The sequence below is a fragment of the Lepidochelys kempii genome, chromosome 2 (assembly GCF_965140285.1).
Source record: "Lepidochelys kempii isolate rLepKem1 chromosome 2, rLepKem1.hap1, whole genome shotgun sequence".
Classification (NCBI taxonomy): domain Eukaryota; kingdom Metazoa; phylum Chordata; order Testudines; family Cheloniidae; genus Lepidochelys; species Lepidochelys kempii.
The window spans coordinates 258,307,117-258,324,720 of NC_136381.1; positions in this window are offsets into that span (position 1 = coordinate 258,307,117).

A 17,604-nucleotide genomic window follows, 5' to 3' on the forward strand; every position below is an offset into this window, starting at 1 on the left:
TAGCCCTTCCTCTGGAAAGGAGAAGAGTTAGTGGGGATTTTTCTCAAGCTGTGTGAGATCATGGAGGATCTATTAAAAAAAACTAACCCAGCAGTGCGGCGTAGTGGTTAGGGCCCTCTGGATTCTTTTCCCAGCAATGTGAGTGGGCATGTTGGGTGACCTTGGGCAAGTCACTTTGCTGCTCAGTGCCTCTGTTTCCCCTTCTGTAAAATGGAGCTAATGACACTGATTTATTTTGCAAAGCACTTTGAGATCTACTCATGAAAAGCACAGTATAACAGCTGGGAATTATTAATTATTATTGTTATTATTCTTTCTACCAATTCCCCTTTGAGATAGAAGGGGTTCTGACACTTACACTGATGATTAACAAGAAGAAAAAAAAATGAAAGAAAATATCTATTCCTGCCACTTGTAGTTAATATATGGAACCTGCTGCCTCAAGATACCCAAGGGAGTTAAAGTGGCTAGATTCAAAGGGCAGGGTTATTCTATACTTGCCTAGCACTAGGTGAACTCAGATAAGGAGAAAGGTAATCAGACTTCATACTTCAGGACATAAGCTGATCAACTGTGGGGAAGCCAGGAAGAAATCTTGTCTCCCATATACGGTTTTGCATGCATTGGTCAGCTATGTTATGGCTGGTTTATTCCTTCCTTTGAAACATATGGCATTGGTCCCTGCAGAAGGTAGGATGTCACATTGGGTGGACCAAACGATCAGATGCAGAATGGAAACTCGTGGAAGATACATTAAGAAGGAACACAGGAGCTCATCCAGTGAGCTGATATGGTCATGTGGTGGGGATCTGAGTTCACTCCTCACAGAGCAGGGTCTGAGATGGCAAAGCTCTGGAAGGAAGGAGCACCTCACATATAACTCTAGGATGACTCTTCCAGATGACATATGTAGTAGCCCTGATAGGCTCCAGCCAGAGCCCTGATGAGCCTTTCTTGGAGCATAAGAGGACCCTTTGAAATGGAAAAACAAGTATAAGCCAAGAAGAAACAGCTCGACCCCTTAGAAAGAACACACACACACCCAAGAGTGATTTTTAACTGAATGCATCCAATGAACTGAGCTGTAGCTCACGAAAGCTTATGCTCAAATAAATTTGTTAGTCTCTAAGGTGCCACAAGTACTCCTTTTCTTTTTAACAGTGGGAAGATAAGGGATTTGGCTTTGGGCCATGTTAAATTGAAGTTGATGGTGAAACATCCAGGAGGCAAAGTCAGAAAGACAAGAGGCAATAGGGAAGTTTCAATTCTGGCCAGAACCCAGAAGAACAGAGATGCACAAAACAATAAAGAAATGGGCAAAAGCACCTAGGGTCCAGGCAAGACACCATCCATTGAGTGTACTTGATCTTGGGGGATAAAAAGATATCCAAGCATTTTAGCTCCTCCAGCATTGTTTTGTTCAGGATCAATTCTGTAAACAGGACTAAGGGGGTTTATTTTGATTTTTTGGAGTTGCTGTAGAAAATGTTTCCACACTGCTTTACTTATTCCTCCTTGACACCAATATTAATTTGTTTCAAGTTCCCTATGCATCTGCTTTATTTAATTTTAAAGACAGCTGCAAAGCTGCTTTAGCAAACTGCATATTGCTTGCATGGGCTGTGTATTCTGGTTCCACAGGAACTCAGATAAACCCAAATATCTTGCCTGCCAGCACTTAATAAATAATAATCTTATTGTTTGTGTTGCTGTTTTTTATGGGCTTTTCCAGTGCCTCAGTGAGCCATTTATGGCTGAAGTAATTTGAGAGGTCTTCCTTTCACGCTATTTCCATCACCCAGGAAAGGAAATATCATGATAAGATAGATGTTGCATTATTTCAGCTCTGTATGTGGCCTCTTGAAGTGTGAAAAGAGCCAAAGTAAAACAAATGCAAACACCTGCAACACAAATACAAGTTGAAAAATCAACACATTCTCACTGCCTCACCACCATTTGAGACCCTACAACAAACCAGTAGAGGGTTTTTCCTCTCAAATTCCAAGCAAGTTTGTATACTGCTTTCGGGGGGTCTTTGGAGACAATACATTGTATTGTTCAGAACATAGGCACCGACTTCTGCAGGTGCCGGTGGGTGATCGACCTGCCTCTGCCCCCAGCCCCGCCCTGACTCCACTCCTGCCCTGCCCCTCCTGTCCCTGCCCCGCTCCCATTCCAACCCCTTCCCCAAAGTCCCCACCCCAACTCCGCCCCCTCCCTGCCCCATTAGACTCCTTCCCCAAATCCCCACCCCTACCTCCTCCCATGAGTGTGCCGCGTTCCCACTCCTCCCCCCTCCCTCCCGGAGCTTGTTATACCACAAAACAGCTGTTTTGTGGCGGCAAGCACTGGGAGGTATGCGGAGGAGCGGGGACACGGCACACTCAGGGGAGGAGGCAGAGGTGAGATGAGGTGGGGCAGGGAGAGGAGCTTGGCTGCCAGTGGGTGCAGAGCACCTACTAATTTTTCCCCTGTGGGTGCTCCAGCCCCGGAGCACCCAAGGAGTCGGTGCCTATGGTTCAGAATATTTGCCCTGCTGTGTGTCTCTGCAGAGAACGGGGATCATTGTAAACGCATACTTGCAAGAGGAAATTTGAAAAAGACAAGTGCAAATTACTACACTTAGAAAAGAAAAATAAAATGCACAAATACAAAACCATCTTGGCAGTAGTACTGTGAAAAAGGTGTGGGGGTTATAGTGGATCACAAATTGAATATGAGCCAACAATGTGATACAATTACAAAAAAGACTAACAACACTCTGAGGTATATTAACAGGAGTGTCATATGTAAGACACGGGAGGTAATTGTCCCACTCTCCACAGGCAAGGAGGCCTCAGCTGGAGAATTGTATCCAGTTTTGGGCATCACACATTTAAGAAAGATGTGATCAGATAGGAGACAGTCCAGAAGATAGCAACAAAAACGATGAAAGGTTTAGAAAACCTGACCTATAAGGAAAGGTTAAAGAAAACTGGACATGTTTAGTACTGAGAAAGAAGACTGAGAGGGGAATCTGATCACAGTCTTCAGGTATGTTAAGGGGTGTTATAAAGAGGATGGTGATCAGTTGTGCTCCACTGAAAGTAGGGCAAGAAGTAATCAGCTTAATCTGCTGCAAGAGAGATTTAGGTTGGCTATTATGGGGAAAATGTTCTAACTATAAGTGTAGTTAAGCTCTGGAATAAGTTTCCGAAAGGAGGGTGTGGAACCCCCATCATTGGAGGTTTTTAAGAATAGGTTGGACAAACACCTGTCACATATCGACTAGGTTTATTAGGTCCTGCCTCAGCACAGGGGACTGGACTAGAGGACCTCCCAAGGTTCCAGCCCTCCATTTCTATGATTCTATGAAAGCAGATGGGTGGATTGACTGGGGCAGAGGAGGGTATGTATCACACTTATTATGCAGACCCAAAATTTCCAATCATGGCTCTGTCCCTTTAAATAATATCACAGCAATGAAACAACAAAAGGAGAGAGGAATGGACTGAAGTGTCACCCTTTACTCAGCTAGTTAGGCCTACAATGTCTGTAGCAACATGTAGAGTGCATGTCCCATCAACCATTGTTAGGATACTCCTGTCACATTAGGAAACAATAATGTATAGCAGAGGTGGAGCCTTTGCCTGAAATTTGAACCTCCCAATGGTTACCAAGTTGCATCACCACCTCAACTTGAGTTGGCTGGAGTTTGTCATCAGTGAAATAGGCTTGGGGAAAGGAAGGGGGCTTTGAATCAGGCTCTGGCCCCCAAACTCAGGTCTTTCTACTTTGCTCTTCATTACTCAGCCCTTAAGGAAGCCAGGCAGCTTTCACATGTCACTAAGAATGGACATGGCCCCAATCAGAAGCCTCTAGACAAGCTCAATTAAAGAAACATTCTGCATACCTCCCAAATTATTAAAATTACTTCCCAACTCCATTATCCCACCCCCAGACCTTCACCTCTAGCCCAACTAAATATATTTGCTTCAGCCCAAGGGAAAGAGTTGAACATGAGGAGCCTTTCACACTGCAATCAAGTCCATGGGCATTCAGGATTGGGAGGTTCTAAGCGATGGTTCTGTTTCTCACATTCATACCCAGGGGCATTTGTGATTAACTGGGGAGGCCAGTAACTAGTAGAAATACTGGATGGATAATCACAGAATCATAGTAGCTGGAGATGGAAACAACTTACTACTCATTGACTCTGTGCCCTACAAAGAATGGATCTAATCCCCCAATAAAGGAGGTATCAAATAGTAAAGTTATACCACGCTTGAGCTTAGCCAAAAGGCCAAGGCACCTGCAGTGCCGAAGACCATAAAAGCTTTGGGCAATTGCTTTCCTGCTCAGAGCACCTGGTGACAACAAATACTAACGGCAGACTGTAGACTTGAACTAACTGCCCAAACACTTTGATAGCGCAGAATAAAGTTTGCCCAGGACTGCCTTGTGCCCTTTCAGAATGTGGAAAGTGGCTCAACTTAAACCTCTGAAAACCAGGAAATACAAAGTTATGATACATGCCAGCCTCTGACATTTCCTTCAGACCCCTTTTTCCACAAAGACACAGCACTTTGAGGAGTGACATTGATAGGTGAGATCCCTTGGCTCATGTAGATTGGATGAATTATTGTCGAAAGTTGACATTTGTTTTCTGTGTTCATTTTTCAGGATAAACGTAAGTTACTGTGTTGACTGAGGACAATATCCTGGTATCCTGTTAGTCAATGTTGACCATAGGCCAGTTCTAAGGCCATGTCTATGCTACAGACACAACAGCCTAGCGATAGCACTGTAGCTATACCGCTGTAACCCCGTAGTGTAGGCTCAAACTATACCAACAGCAAGGGCTTTTCCATCACTGTAGGAACTCCACCTTGCCGAGCAATGGTAGCTAGGTTGACAGAAGCATTCTTCCATTGACCTATCTGTGTCTACACTGGGGGTTAGGTCAACATAGCTAAAGTGCTCAAGGGTCTACATTTTTCACATCCATGAGCATCTCAGCTATATCAACCTAAATTTTAAGAGTAGACCAAGCCTTAGAAGGCTGTCAGGGTTCCTTCCCCACTCTGAACTCTAGGGTACAGATGTGGGGACCCGCATGAAAGACTCCCTAAGCTTATTCTTACCAGCTTAGGTTAAAAACTTCCCCAAGGTACAAACTTTGCCTTGTCCTTGAACTGTATGCTGCCACCACCAAACGTTTTAAACAAAGAACAGGAAAAGAGACCACTTGGAGACATCTTCCCGCAAAATACCCTCCCAAGCCCTACACACCCCCTTTCCTGGGGAGGCTTGAGAATAATATCCTAACCAATTGGTTACAAAATCATCAAAGACCTAAACCCCTGGATCTTGGTACAATGGAAAAATCAGTCAGGTTCTTAAAAGAAGGATTTTATTAACAAAAAAGAAAAGGTAAAAATCATCTCTGTAAAATCAGGATGGAAAATACTTTACAGGGTATTCAGATTCAAAACACAGAGGATCCCCCTCTGGGCAAAACCTTAAAGTTACAGAAAACAGGAATAAACCTCCCTCTTAAAGGGAAAATTCACATAAAACAAAAGATAAACTAATCCACCTTGCCTGGCTTACCTATGCTGGTTGCAATATTGGAGACTTGGATTAGGATAGGTTGGAGAATATGGATCTCTGTTTGGCCTCTCAGTGCTAAGAGAGAACCACCACATAAACAAAGAGCACAAACAAAAGCCTTCCTCTCCCCCACCAAGATTTGAAAGTACCTTGTCTCCTTATTGCTCCTTTGGGTCAGGTCTCAGCCAGGTTAGCTGAGCTTAAAAGCCCTTTACAGGTAACAGGATGATGCCTCTGGCCCGGAGGGATTTTATAGCACTGTATACAGAAAGGTGATTATCCTTCCCTTTGTATTTATGACAAGGGCTCTCTAGTATGGGCACCTTTCCTAATGTCCAGCAATCCCTTTGATTATACAGCCATGGACAGTCTCTGCTACTTGCTTTTCTTTGATGACACTCAGTCCCATTGTTCAAGAAATGGGTCAGGAGCATGAGTCGTGATTACATTACCCTTACCACATTACCCTTATCACATAGTGTCTTTCATCTTCCCTCTATTTAATTAATGCTATTTTCCTTGACAATTCTTCTAAAGTAAAACTGGAGTCTGTGTGGATTTTAGAGCACTTTGAAATATCAGCTCTTAGGCCAGAAGCAAAGTCTCAGGGCACCTCTACATTTAAAACGCTGCATCAGCACAGCTGCACCATGCAGCTGCGCCACTGTAGCACTTTAATGAAGACACTATGCCGACAGAGAGAGCACTCCCATTGGTGTAGTTAATCCACTACCCAAGATGTGGTAGCTATGTCAACGGGAGAAGCTCTCCTGCTGACATAGTGCTGTCTACATTGGGAGCTAGGTCGGTATAACTGTGTTGTTTGGGGTGTGGATTTTTCACATCCCTGAGCAATGTAGTTATACCAACATAGGTCTGTAGTTTAGACCAGACTTTAGGGAAAAGGCTGCCAGAGAACCCTTGGAACAATTGCTCTCCAGGGCGTGAGAGGACTTCCCTGCCTCCAGTAGCCTTTGATTAAAATTATTCACCCCTTTACCTCCAAACTCTAGGGATGACTTAGCCCTTATGCTCATGAAAATACTTCTGATGAACAATTGTTTGTCCTTTGAAATGCACCAGGTGGCAGGCCCTTAAATTAAGTCCCCTGGGGAAAGATATCCCTGCCCCCCCCAAAACATTCACCCCACTTTATACACATACGATGTGCCCCACTATCCATGTCATTCTGCAGAATTATGTACATACATTTCCAGCAAAAGTCAGATCAAATGTAAGTTTGCTCGCTAAGTGGCATTGCCTCCTTCCTAAGTCATAATTAAGAGAAAGCATTTTGGTTTATATGGGAAAACAAATTAATAGATACCCCTCTTCTCTGCAAGAACGCACACACCCTTCTGATATATGAGGGTTCAGCACCTTTGCGGGAGCACCTTTGCGGGTGTCTAGATGTCACTGTGTTCAGTGTAGAAAAAATAGATCTGTAGCTTAAAAGTACATCTAAGAACATAAGAATGGCCATACTGTGTCAGACCAATGGTCCATCATCCAACAGTGGCCAATACCAGATACTTGAGAGAATGAATAGAATAGACCAACCAGGAATTTGAGAGCTTAAGAAAAAATTAACATCATTTGTAATATGATGAGAAAGTTCAACAAGAGAAGCCAAATCAGCAAAATGATGTTGCATGTTTAATTGCAGGAGTTGGGGTCACAGAGCTATTTAACTTTGGGTTTGTCATTTCAGTCGATGATGAAGGAGGTATGTTCCTCATGCCTCCAGCCTGTCTCTTCTATGGAGTGTGTGGCAGCCAACAAGGTCCTTCTACACCACTCATGCTTCTGCTGCACGCTCTGCAAGAGGAAGCTAAGGTAAGTAGTGGGAGTAGGTGCCATTTACTCCTGAGGGATCTCAAAGTGGTTTACAAAGCATGGGCCCAGCAGTCCCTTTCAGTAACTCTGGTAGGGAAAAGTTCTGCAGTGGTCACAGAAAGGGGAGCAGTGTTTCTGTGATATAATCTCTCTCCCCTTCCCTGGAGCTTGAAGACTGCCCTTCTCAAACCCATGGTGCTAGGGTTCTGTGGATCAGGAATCCTGCTGAAGGCAGTTGGGGCTACAAGCAGAAAGCAGCTGCAACCCCCAGGCATGCTCCCCGCAGACATCTCTGTAAGAATTAATGACATTTCAAGCAGCACGGACTCATACCGGGTCTCCTGAGTACAGCACAGCCATGTGGCGAGGCAATCAGTGATAGTGAGCACTCCCTGCAGCTGCCCTGGGGCGAGGCAGCCAGTGACAGCGTGACTCCCACAGCCGCCATGGGGCGAGGCAGCCAGTGACAGCGTGACTCCCACAGCTGCCATGGGGCGAGGCGGGCAATGATAGCGCGGCCCCCCCAGCAGTCATGCTACCAGGGAGAAGAGACATGCCAACAGGTCAGCACAGAGAGGCACCTATTCCCTGCTGAGGCTGTGGGAACTATGGGGCTTGAAGCAGCGTTCCCAGTGGATCCTAGGCCCTGCAAACATTCCCCCTGCCTTCTTTAAGGCTCCCCAAACTCCTCATCCCTGATGGGAGTATTAGGAGGAAACTGAAGGGCGAACCATGGCATTTCCTGGGCCCTCGCACTCCTGCAGCTGGCTTTATCACAGGAGGACCCTCTGCACTGTTATAATAATACTCAGAATAAAGGAATTATTTTACTTTTGACATGCAGCCACCTCTGGAGTGGAGACTGGCAACCAACCAGCACACAGTGTATTGCACAACAATGGCAAAAAGGGGAAAGGACAACAAGGTGAAACCTTGCAAAAATGTCCTGAGATCTTTAAGAGGTGACAGAGCATCAGCTTTCAATATCTTTCACACACAGTACATTGCTTGTGGCACCTTAGATGCCTGTGGCATCATCAGATGAAGTGAGCTGTAGCTCACAAAAGCTTATGCTCAAATAAATTTGTTAGTCTCTAAGGTGCCACAAGTCCTCCTTTTCTTTTTGCAGATACAGACTAACACGGCTACTACTCTGAAAACAGTACATTGCTTGCCACTCAGTTTATTGACCTAGATTCGTAGATATTAATGCCAGCAGGGGCCATTCTGATAATCTAGTCTGACCTCCTCCACAGGCCACTGAATTTCACCCAGTGATTCCTGCATCAAACCCATATCCTGTGGTTGAGCTAGAACACGTATTTTAGAAAGACACCCGATCTTAATTTAAAGATTTCAAATGAGGGAGAATGCACCACATCCCTCGGTAAACTCCATCCAGCTTACTGTGTGCAAGAGGCCTTCAAAATGGACACCCTCATCAGAAGGGTGAAGGACTTAGCTAAACCAATTGGGATTTGAACCAGTGTTGTCAGGGTGCCATGATATTTCGAAGGCCACTATTTTAGTCCCTCCATCTGGACTTGTTTTCAAGGAACCTGAAGAGCCACTGTGGAGTTAGCTCTGAGATTCCCCAGCCTTAACTCCCATAATAAAAAGTTGCGATAGGAAGAATGAACACTTGGTAGGCGGTATCCTCTCCCAGGCACGTTTTGAAATGACACCTGCTATTTGATGCAACAGGGTCATTCCAAAGGTAAATATACACACATCACTCTTGATGTGTATCGTTAAGCTCTCGGGGCAAGTGTCAATCACAGGTTAGGGTTACCAACTTTCTAATTTCTGAAAACCGGACGCTACAGCAGGAGAGTAGGACCCTCCCACCGCCCATACTCTGCCTCATCATCTGTGGTCCTGCCCCCTGCCCCGTCTCTTCCCCAGGCCCTGCCCCCCTGCTCATTCTTCTCCCCCCCGCCATCACTAGCTGCTCTCCCCCCTCCTCATTCCTTGTTGCTCAATCCTCTACACCTGCTCCCTGCCACCGCAAGCTGACTCCCTCTGCTCCAGAGCTGGGACAGGAACTGCAGCCCCTGGTGCGGAGCCTGCCTGCCCATGAGAGGCACCCCTGGCTGAGCAGGGGCTGGCATGAGTTGATGACCCAGCGCCTCCCTCCCCCCTCTCCCATGGTGACTGGACACTGCACAGGTCCCTTTCGAAAATCAGATACCTGGCAACCCTAGCCACAGTAGGATTGATCTAGCAGTATACAGAGGGGAGGGAGATCACAAACCAGTTTGAACCTCAAGATGGGGATCTGTGGGCCACCTGGGAAATCTCACAGCCATCCAAGAGAGCTGGAGACACCAGTTTGAGAACCTTGTTGACATGGTTAGTGTTTAACACATACACAGTGACAATAGATTCATAGGTTTCAGAGTAGCAGCCGTGTTAGTCTGTATTCGCAAAAAGAAAAGGTGTACTTGTGGCACCTTAGAGACTAACCAATTTATTTGAGCATAAGCTTTCGTGAGCTACAGCTCACTTCATCGGATGCATCCGATGAAGTGAGCCATAGCTCACGAAAGCTTATGCTCAAATAAATTGGTTAGTCTCTAAGGTGCCACAAGTATTCCTTTTCTTTTTGCGAATAGATTCATAGATATTAAGAATCAGAGTTAGTTGGAAAATGGGCTTTTTTCTGTGGAAAATTCGACAAGAATAAAAATCATGTGTTTTCCTCAGAATTTTCCATAGAAAAATTTGGCTTTCTGGTGAAAAATTGAAAAGAGAAATATTTCAATTTGAAAATGCTGCTGTGGCATCTCATGGGAGTTGTTGTTTGGATGCCTCTTGCTCCCATTCTCCTTTGTAGCTGGGCTTCCTGGTCAGACTACAATCTCTCATGATACACCGTGGTCTCCCCTCATGGAGAGGTGAGACATTTGTGTCATGGGAGTCCCCTCTCATGGTGCATCAAGGGAGATTAAGTCTGTCTGGAGAGCCTGACTCTCAGAGGAGAATGGGGACATGAGGAAATGGAACTACGACTCCCATGGTGCACTGCAGCAAGATAGCCAAATAGAAATATTTCGGTTTGCAGGCGTTTGGTTTTTTGACCCCACTACCCCCACAAAAATCCATAGAAACCAGAAACTTCTAGTGAAAATTTTCATTTAATCAAAAACCAAAAATGTCCATCATAAAAGTATTTTGATGCAAACTTTTCAACTAGCACTAATGATAATTCTTTCCCTCACACATAGTACTCAACTGTTATCCTGATGTGTGTTTTACAGCTTGCATAACTCCACTGCCCTCCATGGGGTATTTTACTGCAAAGTCCATTATAAGCAGCTTGCCAAAGCCAGGGGAGGAAGCGAGGAAGAAAAGATTGAATGCAAACAAGACCAGCAGCTACACGCAATGCTAACACCAGGCCAAGGATCAGAGCCTAGGAATAGATATAACAGGGCAGAAAAAAAAATTGTGCAGAGAGAGAAACTGCAACCCAGATCCTTTAATTCACATCCATGTCGCAGCTTGGCGCCACCTGATGGAAGTAGGCAACTAAGCAGTGAGTTTGTCTCGAGAAACCAGCTCAGAACTAGCTGGCCGCCTTTGAAGAAAAGCTCTGCAGAGGCAGCCAGGAACCCGGACAAACCTGGAAAGGGCGAGGGGCGAGACACTGCATTGAGCTTAGAAACCTGTCAGGCCGCAGGCAGCAGAGCCGATGGGGTTATGCTCAGGACGCATGATGGAAAATCAATAGCAGAAATGGCTGTGAAAAAGAAACCGAGCCTGTTACCTGGGGTCACCTTTCTAAAGGAGGAAGGGCAAGGTTTTCCCTGGGTTAAAGCAGCGGGTGGGAAAGGAGAGCTCAGAGATGGTAAAAAGAAACTGGGGTTCATGGAGGGAAAGGTGGCGACAGCGCTGAAAGGAAAGCAAAGGATCGGAGTATCTGAGAAAGTTGCTGGATTCCAGCAGAGTAAATCCAGACCGGAGAGTAAGAGTCTTCCTGCCATCTCACCATTAGCATTGGTGCCTGTGAAACCTCCTGCCCATGGTTCCTTCGTCTCCCATTCAAAAGCACGAAGAGCTACTAATTGGACATCTACAACAGCTGTTCAGGCTGGTGCTCTCCGTACTGCAAAACTCCTGCCCAAGGATAACAAGCTTAGTGTAACTCCCTCCACCGAGGCCCTGTTTAAGGAAGGAAACATAAACCTTAGCATAGAGAGAGCTGGATCTGTTCCCAAAATTACAGTTAATTTGCCTGAACTGACTCTATCCATGAGTTCAAATACACAGGACCAGCAGCATCCTCAGGATCCTGGGTGTGGCCCATTGGCCTCTCACGACCTAGGAGAAGCTGAGATGCACAGCATTCCAAACATGGTACCAGAATGCGGAGCGGGGGGTTACATTTCTTCCCTGCATAAGCCTGAAGCTCAGATGCATCCAGCTGAACATGATGCTCTCAAAGGCAATGAAACAACTTGCCTCCCCAGTGCGTCAATGACATCTTACACAGTGGCTGGCTCACCAGAGCTGGGAGTTTTGGTGCCATTACTCCAGACAGCTGAGCAGGTGAATGAGAATTCAAAGACAGACAGCCAAGAGTTCTCTGGAAACCTAATGCCACTAACTTATGAGGCAAATGTGCAGGGATGTGGAAAAGACCTCAAAAGCAATGGGGCAGAGGTTGAGAAAGTGAAAATAATGCAGCCAGAGAGCAAAGACTGTTATGAATTTGTGGAGCATACTTCTGGACATCTCTCTCAGGAAAGCAAGTCAGAAGGAAGAGCCATCTCTTCAGCTGGACAGGCAGGGAGAACAGATGATCAAACTGGGTCCTACTTACCAGAAATAGAATCTCAAAACATGTATGATCCCCTAGTAACTATCCCACAAGGGGATATTTTGGTAGATAATGTTAAACTATCTACTAAGGACATTTCAGGATCAATGGAGACACATTTGAATACAGCCAGCACTACTGGGATCTCACATGATAAGTCCAGCAGCTCAGAAGATACTAAACTGAAGTCAATGGGTCAAGATGACACTTTGGGACAGAGCAGCCTTCATATTTCTGAACCACTGGGCAGAAAGTTAGAAGCTTTCAGATCTAATGAATTAGCAGACAAACCTGAAACTCACCTAGCAGGAAATGGGAATGTGGATGTGAAACCCCAACATGAAAGTGAGTCACATGGAACTGCTAGTGCTCCTCAAGGCAAAGGGACTAGAAATGATCATGCCAGGAAAGATACACTCGCAAAAGCTTCCAGTCTTGGGAAAAATCCCTTTGCTAGGCTTTTTGCTTCCGAAAATAAAGGCAGCACCTCAAAGAAAGACCTTGCAGGGAAAAAGAAACCCACGAAGCCCCAATCTGCCTTGGTGACATTATTTGGCTATTCCTCAAATAAAGACAGGAATCCAAAGGAAAGTCTTACAAAACCTTCATCAAAACTTTCAGAGCAAACAAACAATGGAGATCAGCAGGAACCTTCCCAGACTGGAAGCTCCTCAAGCCAGGCAGAGCAACAGGCCAACAAGAAAATGACAGCATCAGATGCTGTTACTCAGATCGGAAGAGCAGAGGCAACCCCACAAGATTCACCGCCGACTTCTGGGTACCACTTGGGAGATGGACAAAGTGAACGTTTTCCACATTTAGACAGCACTGAAGTCTTAGGGTCCAATGTGCTTTTGTTGACTCCTGGTGCAGACAGTTTGAGCAATGCTCGACATTTACATGAGGCACCTAGTCTTGAATTTCATGACCAACCTGATTTAAATGTGCAAACTGCACAACAGGGTGATGCCAATTGCTCATCTTTGATTCCATCAAGGGACTCTCAGGAAGAATCTCCAGCAACCACAGAAGGCAGACAGCCTCCTATGGGACCAACAGCTGCAACAGACACTAGTGTGAGTCTGACCAATGAAGGAAAGCATTATGACACATGTCTACATAAAATGGAAACCCTGGCTGGTTTGGATGATCAAGATTCAAAGATCAAGACTGGAACCTTTTCCACACTAAGTCATTTAGGAGCGTCACACAAAGAAATTGACCTTCCTTTAGAAGACAGAGATCTTTTAGAGTCCAGTACACTTTTGTTGTCTGCAGGGGCCAGTAATTTAAAAAGCACAAGCAAAAACTTTCCTGGCATCAGTGGCACAGATATACAATGCCCAGCTGATTCAGACATGCAAAATTCGCAAGTGAAGGATCAACCTTCCTCCAATTTAAATTCCTCAGAATTATACAATACAAGTCCATGGCGGAGAAATGACCCTCAGCTGTTATTAAAATCCAGCTCCCTTCTCCTGATGGAAGATGACCTTTTAGATATTGATGATACTCATGGAATTTGGAACTCTGAGTTGTTACAGCAGTTTGAGCTAGACTCCCACTCTCAGGTGGACACAGATGATCCTTTTGGACTGGGTCTCGACACTAGACAACCAACTACTGATCATCTGTATACTTTGAGAGACAACTTTCAACCAATGTCCACATCTATTCCCCACGTTGCTAAGCCCCTTAATGATATCCTGGATACCTTGAATACTGAGGCAACAGCAGCACTCCAGCAAGCACTGATGATAGTGGAAAAGAGTGTACAAGCACCAGATCTTCCATAGTATTGCATGATGTCCAGCCCCACGCAAACCTGGCTTTGCTTAATGATGATTTTAAAACCCAAGACTGTTTTTATCGATGTGATTAATGGCTAAAAGCACAAGCACACACACATGCACGTACTATAATTTAGCCAACACTGAATTTGAATGTCTGTGATAATTTTTGAACGGCATGGAGATCAGAGTTGGAGATCACAGCCCAGGTCCTGGTGGATAAGTGCCCGTATCACAAAATCCATGATCACAGCTGGAGACTGCTGACAAGGATCCTCAGAGAATTGGCCACAAGGACTAACCTACCTTTTCTCACCCCTTGAACAGGGCCTCTTCATGTTGGAGCTGAAGCATGACATCAGGACAGCACGGAGAAAGCTTGAACTGCTGTTTTCTATGTTATAGTGGATTCATAGAGGCCTTCAAGCTCCAAAGATGTCACTCTAGTAAGCTTTCATGGGCAACAGATTCAATCAGAAACCAAAAGGGAATAGCACTGTCATTTGAGAATCTACCTCTCCTTAATAAAAATGACAGCAGTGGAGATGCAAACTCTGCAAAGCAACAATTTCCCATCGCTTTTCACCATGTTGTTTGTATAGCACCTAACAATAATCCTTGACTTCCTCCTGCCTTCAACACTGGTGATCTCGCTCCTTCTCCTCCACATCCTGCCCTCCCATTGGCTTTCCTAGCACCTTCCTCCCATAGTTTCCCCTTGTCAGTCTCGCAGCTTTCTCAGCAGTCTTTGGCAGTTCCTCTCCTTTTGGCCCATCTCCCCTTCTCAGAGGGAGTCCCACAAGATTCTTCCTGTGTGCATGCATGCCTGTATATGCATGTATTGCTCCCCTCTACTCAATACTCCATTCTGTGCAATGGGTCCTATATACTGCTAATAGTGATCTTCCCTTTTCTAAAGTGTGGGGGTATGCGGGGGGGGGGGGGGTCCTGTGCTTCTTGAGAGAAGTTCTATCCCCTGCTGCTGCTGTGACGTTGAGCAGGGCCACACTGTGCAACTTAACAATAAATGTCACATCTTTGATATCCATTGATTTGTTTCAGGTGTAACCTGCCTCCCTCCCCTTATGGAGTTTGCCAGCTCCTGGAGCTCTGGACTGAGCCTTTAGAAGATAGCTGTCAAAGCCCACGGACCTCACTCCCAGCATATGTGGAGTCAGGGTTGAAACAGACAAAACTAGAAGCTGCTGCTGGGATCAGTGAGCTTTTATGCAGGGGGTGATTTGGACAAGCAGTCCACTAGACAATGACAACCCAGGGCTTCACAGCCCTCGGCAAGTTAACAGAGGAAGGGCCAACCTGACAAAGAAGGTGTCCCTCCTAACTACGCAGGAGGCTAAAGCGGGATGGGTGGGGAGCCCAGGTGCTGCCCCGGGGGAGTTGTAGACCAAGCTCACCCTGCACTCAACCCTGAGCAGAAGCTGTCCTGCAGGTCTGGCTGGGCTTGCCATTGCAACCCCGGCGCTCGGGGTGGCAGCACTGCTCAGGTTTGGCCCAGCGCCCCCTGATGGCGGGGTTCACAGGCCCACATCTGAGTGAGTGTCGTGTCACAGTGCCACTCACTGACATTTGGCCTTGAGACCCTCTGTCAGACCAAACCTGAGCAGTGCTGCGACCTGGTGCACCGGGAGCTGGGTTACAACACGCAGAGCAGGGAGCCAAGCCCAGCCAGCCCCGTGGGAAGAGGAGCTACGTGAACTGGGACAGGGGATTGTGTGGTTCAAAACAGGCTAGTCCTGCAAAACATGGGGCTGCTGGGAGGTCGGAGAAAGCGAGTTTAAGTTGGGAAGCTGGGAGAGAGAGAGAGAGCAGCTCAGGGCATCCCTGCCACATTCCCACTGCCCCCAAAGGAGTTGGCGCTGCTCTGAAATCTAGTTGCCCGGATCCAGTGGCTCCAGCGATCGGAGACGAACAGTAACTCTTGATGGGGGAGGCACAATTTAAAGGTTTGGGAGGCGCACGGTGACTGCCCCACGCGTCTCCTCTGGCCCCTTTCCCACTTCCCCTGCGCCTCCCACACCCAGCACCACCTCCCCCCCACTCCCCACACAGCTCCTTCCTCACTTACTTCTCCCATCGCCTCCTACTGTGAGCGCAGCACGGGCCAGAGCAGGCTCCAGCCAGCTACTGCCGAGCAGGTAACTGGCTGCAGGTGAGAAAGGGACGAGACTCAGCGGGCTTCCTTGCACCCTCTCTGGCAGAGCTGCACTGCCAGCCCCATCTCTCATCCCAACTCTGGACGCCTTCTAGTAGGGAGTCAGTGGGAGCGCTAGGTGTTGGTGCCTTTCCCAGGCACATCCCCCTCCAGCATGTTCAGCCCAACTCCCACCCTGGCAGAAATCTGGGCGGGCATGTGACCCCAAGTGGCCCCCACACATCTTCTCTGGCAGTGACCAGCATTGAGGGAGAGATCCAACCTGCCACCAGCTATTGAGGGCCAGCCAAGAGCCCAGAATTGCAGACCAGGGAAACCAGCAAGCCCAGCTCCAAGGTACTAAAATCAACAAAGGAATAAAAATTGACAGTTCTACCTCCAGCAAAATGGAATGAATCAGCCATTGCAATTTTATTAGATGTTCCTTTCTGTTGTTTCAATAGAAGGTCCTGAGTCCTTTGATATCACACATGCATGGTTTGGCTGGTGACCATGGTGTTCAACATGGCCAGCCATGAATTTTTTGCCAAGTGCAATGGAAGGTACTTGCAAGTTTCAATTACTTTACTCCTGGGGCAATTCTGCATCACTGTGCAATGCAGAATTTTGCACAGAATTAATGTTCTGCTCAGAATTTCATTTTCCCACCACAACTGATGCTGCAGAGCTGTTGGCTACCCAAGGGGCGGCTGGACCCAAAAGAGTCTGGCTCTCCAGCTCGCAAATACAGGGCGCTGGGGGAGGGGAGGGGCGAGGGGAAGGAGTAACTGGATGGTTCCGGGAAGCTGCAGTTCCCAGCATGTCCTGAAGGAAGGAGGTAGGATGCAGGAAACTCTGTACTCTCTGGATCCCTGGCGGGAAGGGATGGGGGTGTCTGGGCTGGAGGGCGTTCTGCGGCTGGGCTCTGGAGTGTAGGGGGTGTGGGTGGCTGGGCTGTGGAGGGGCGTGCCTGGGCTCTGGGAGGTAGGGGGTGCCGTTGTCTGAGACCATAAGGGCAGAGTTTTCCCCCAAGATGTGGGCTTGACATACCCAGACTGACACACCCAATGAAAGAACAACAGACAAACAGGAACTGGGTTGTTGTAGGGGTTCCTTTAACTTTCTATTCCTGAGGGGAATCTTTTTTGTTGTCAGTATTGTTTCAGACATATTTGCTGACAGGTATTTTGAAGTAAATTACCAAACTAATTGAAAGTGGTGTGATTATATTGTGTTATTTTGACAAATAAAATAAGCAAAATTTTAAAATACTGTGCATAGAATTTTTAATTTTTTAGTGCAGAATTTTTAATTTTTTGGCCAAAATTCCCCCAGGAGAAATGACTTGCAGGACTTTTAAGGACCAGTGCGGTCATGGAGCATCAGCAAATGGCACATCATATGAACACAGC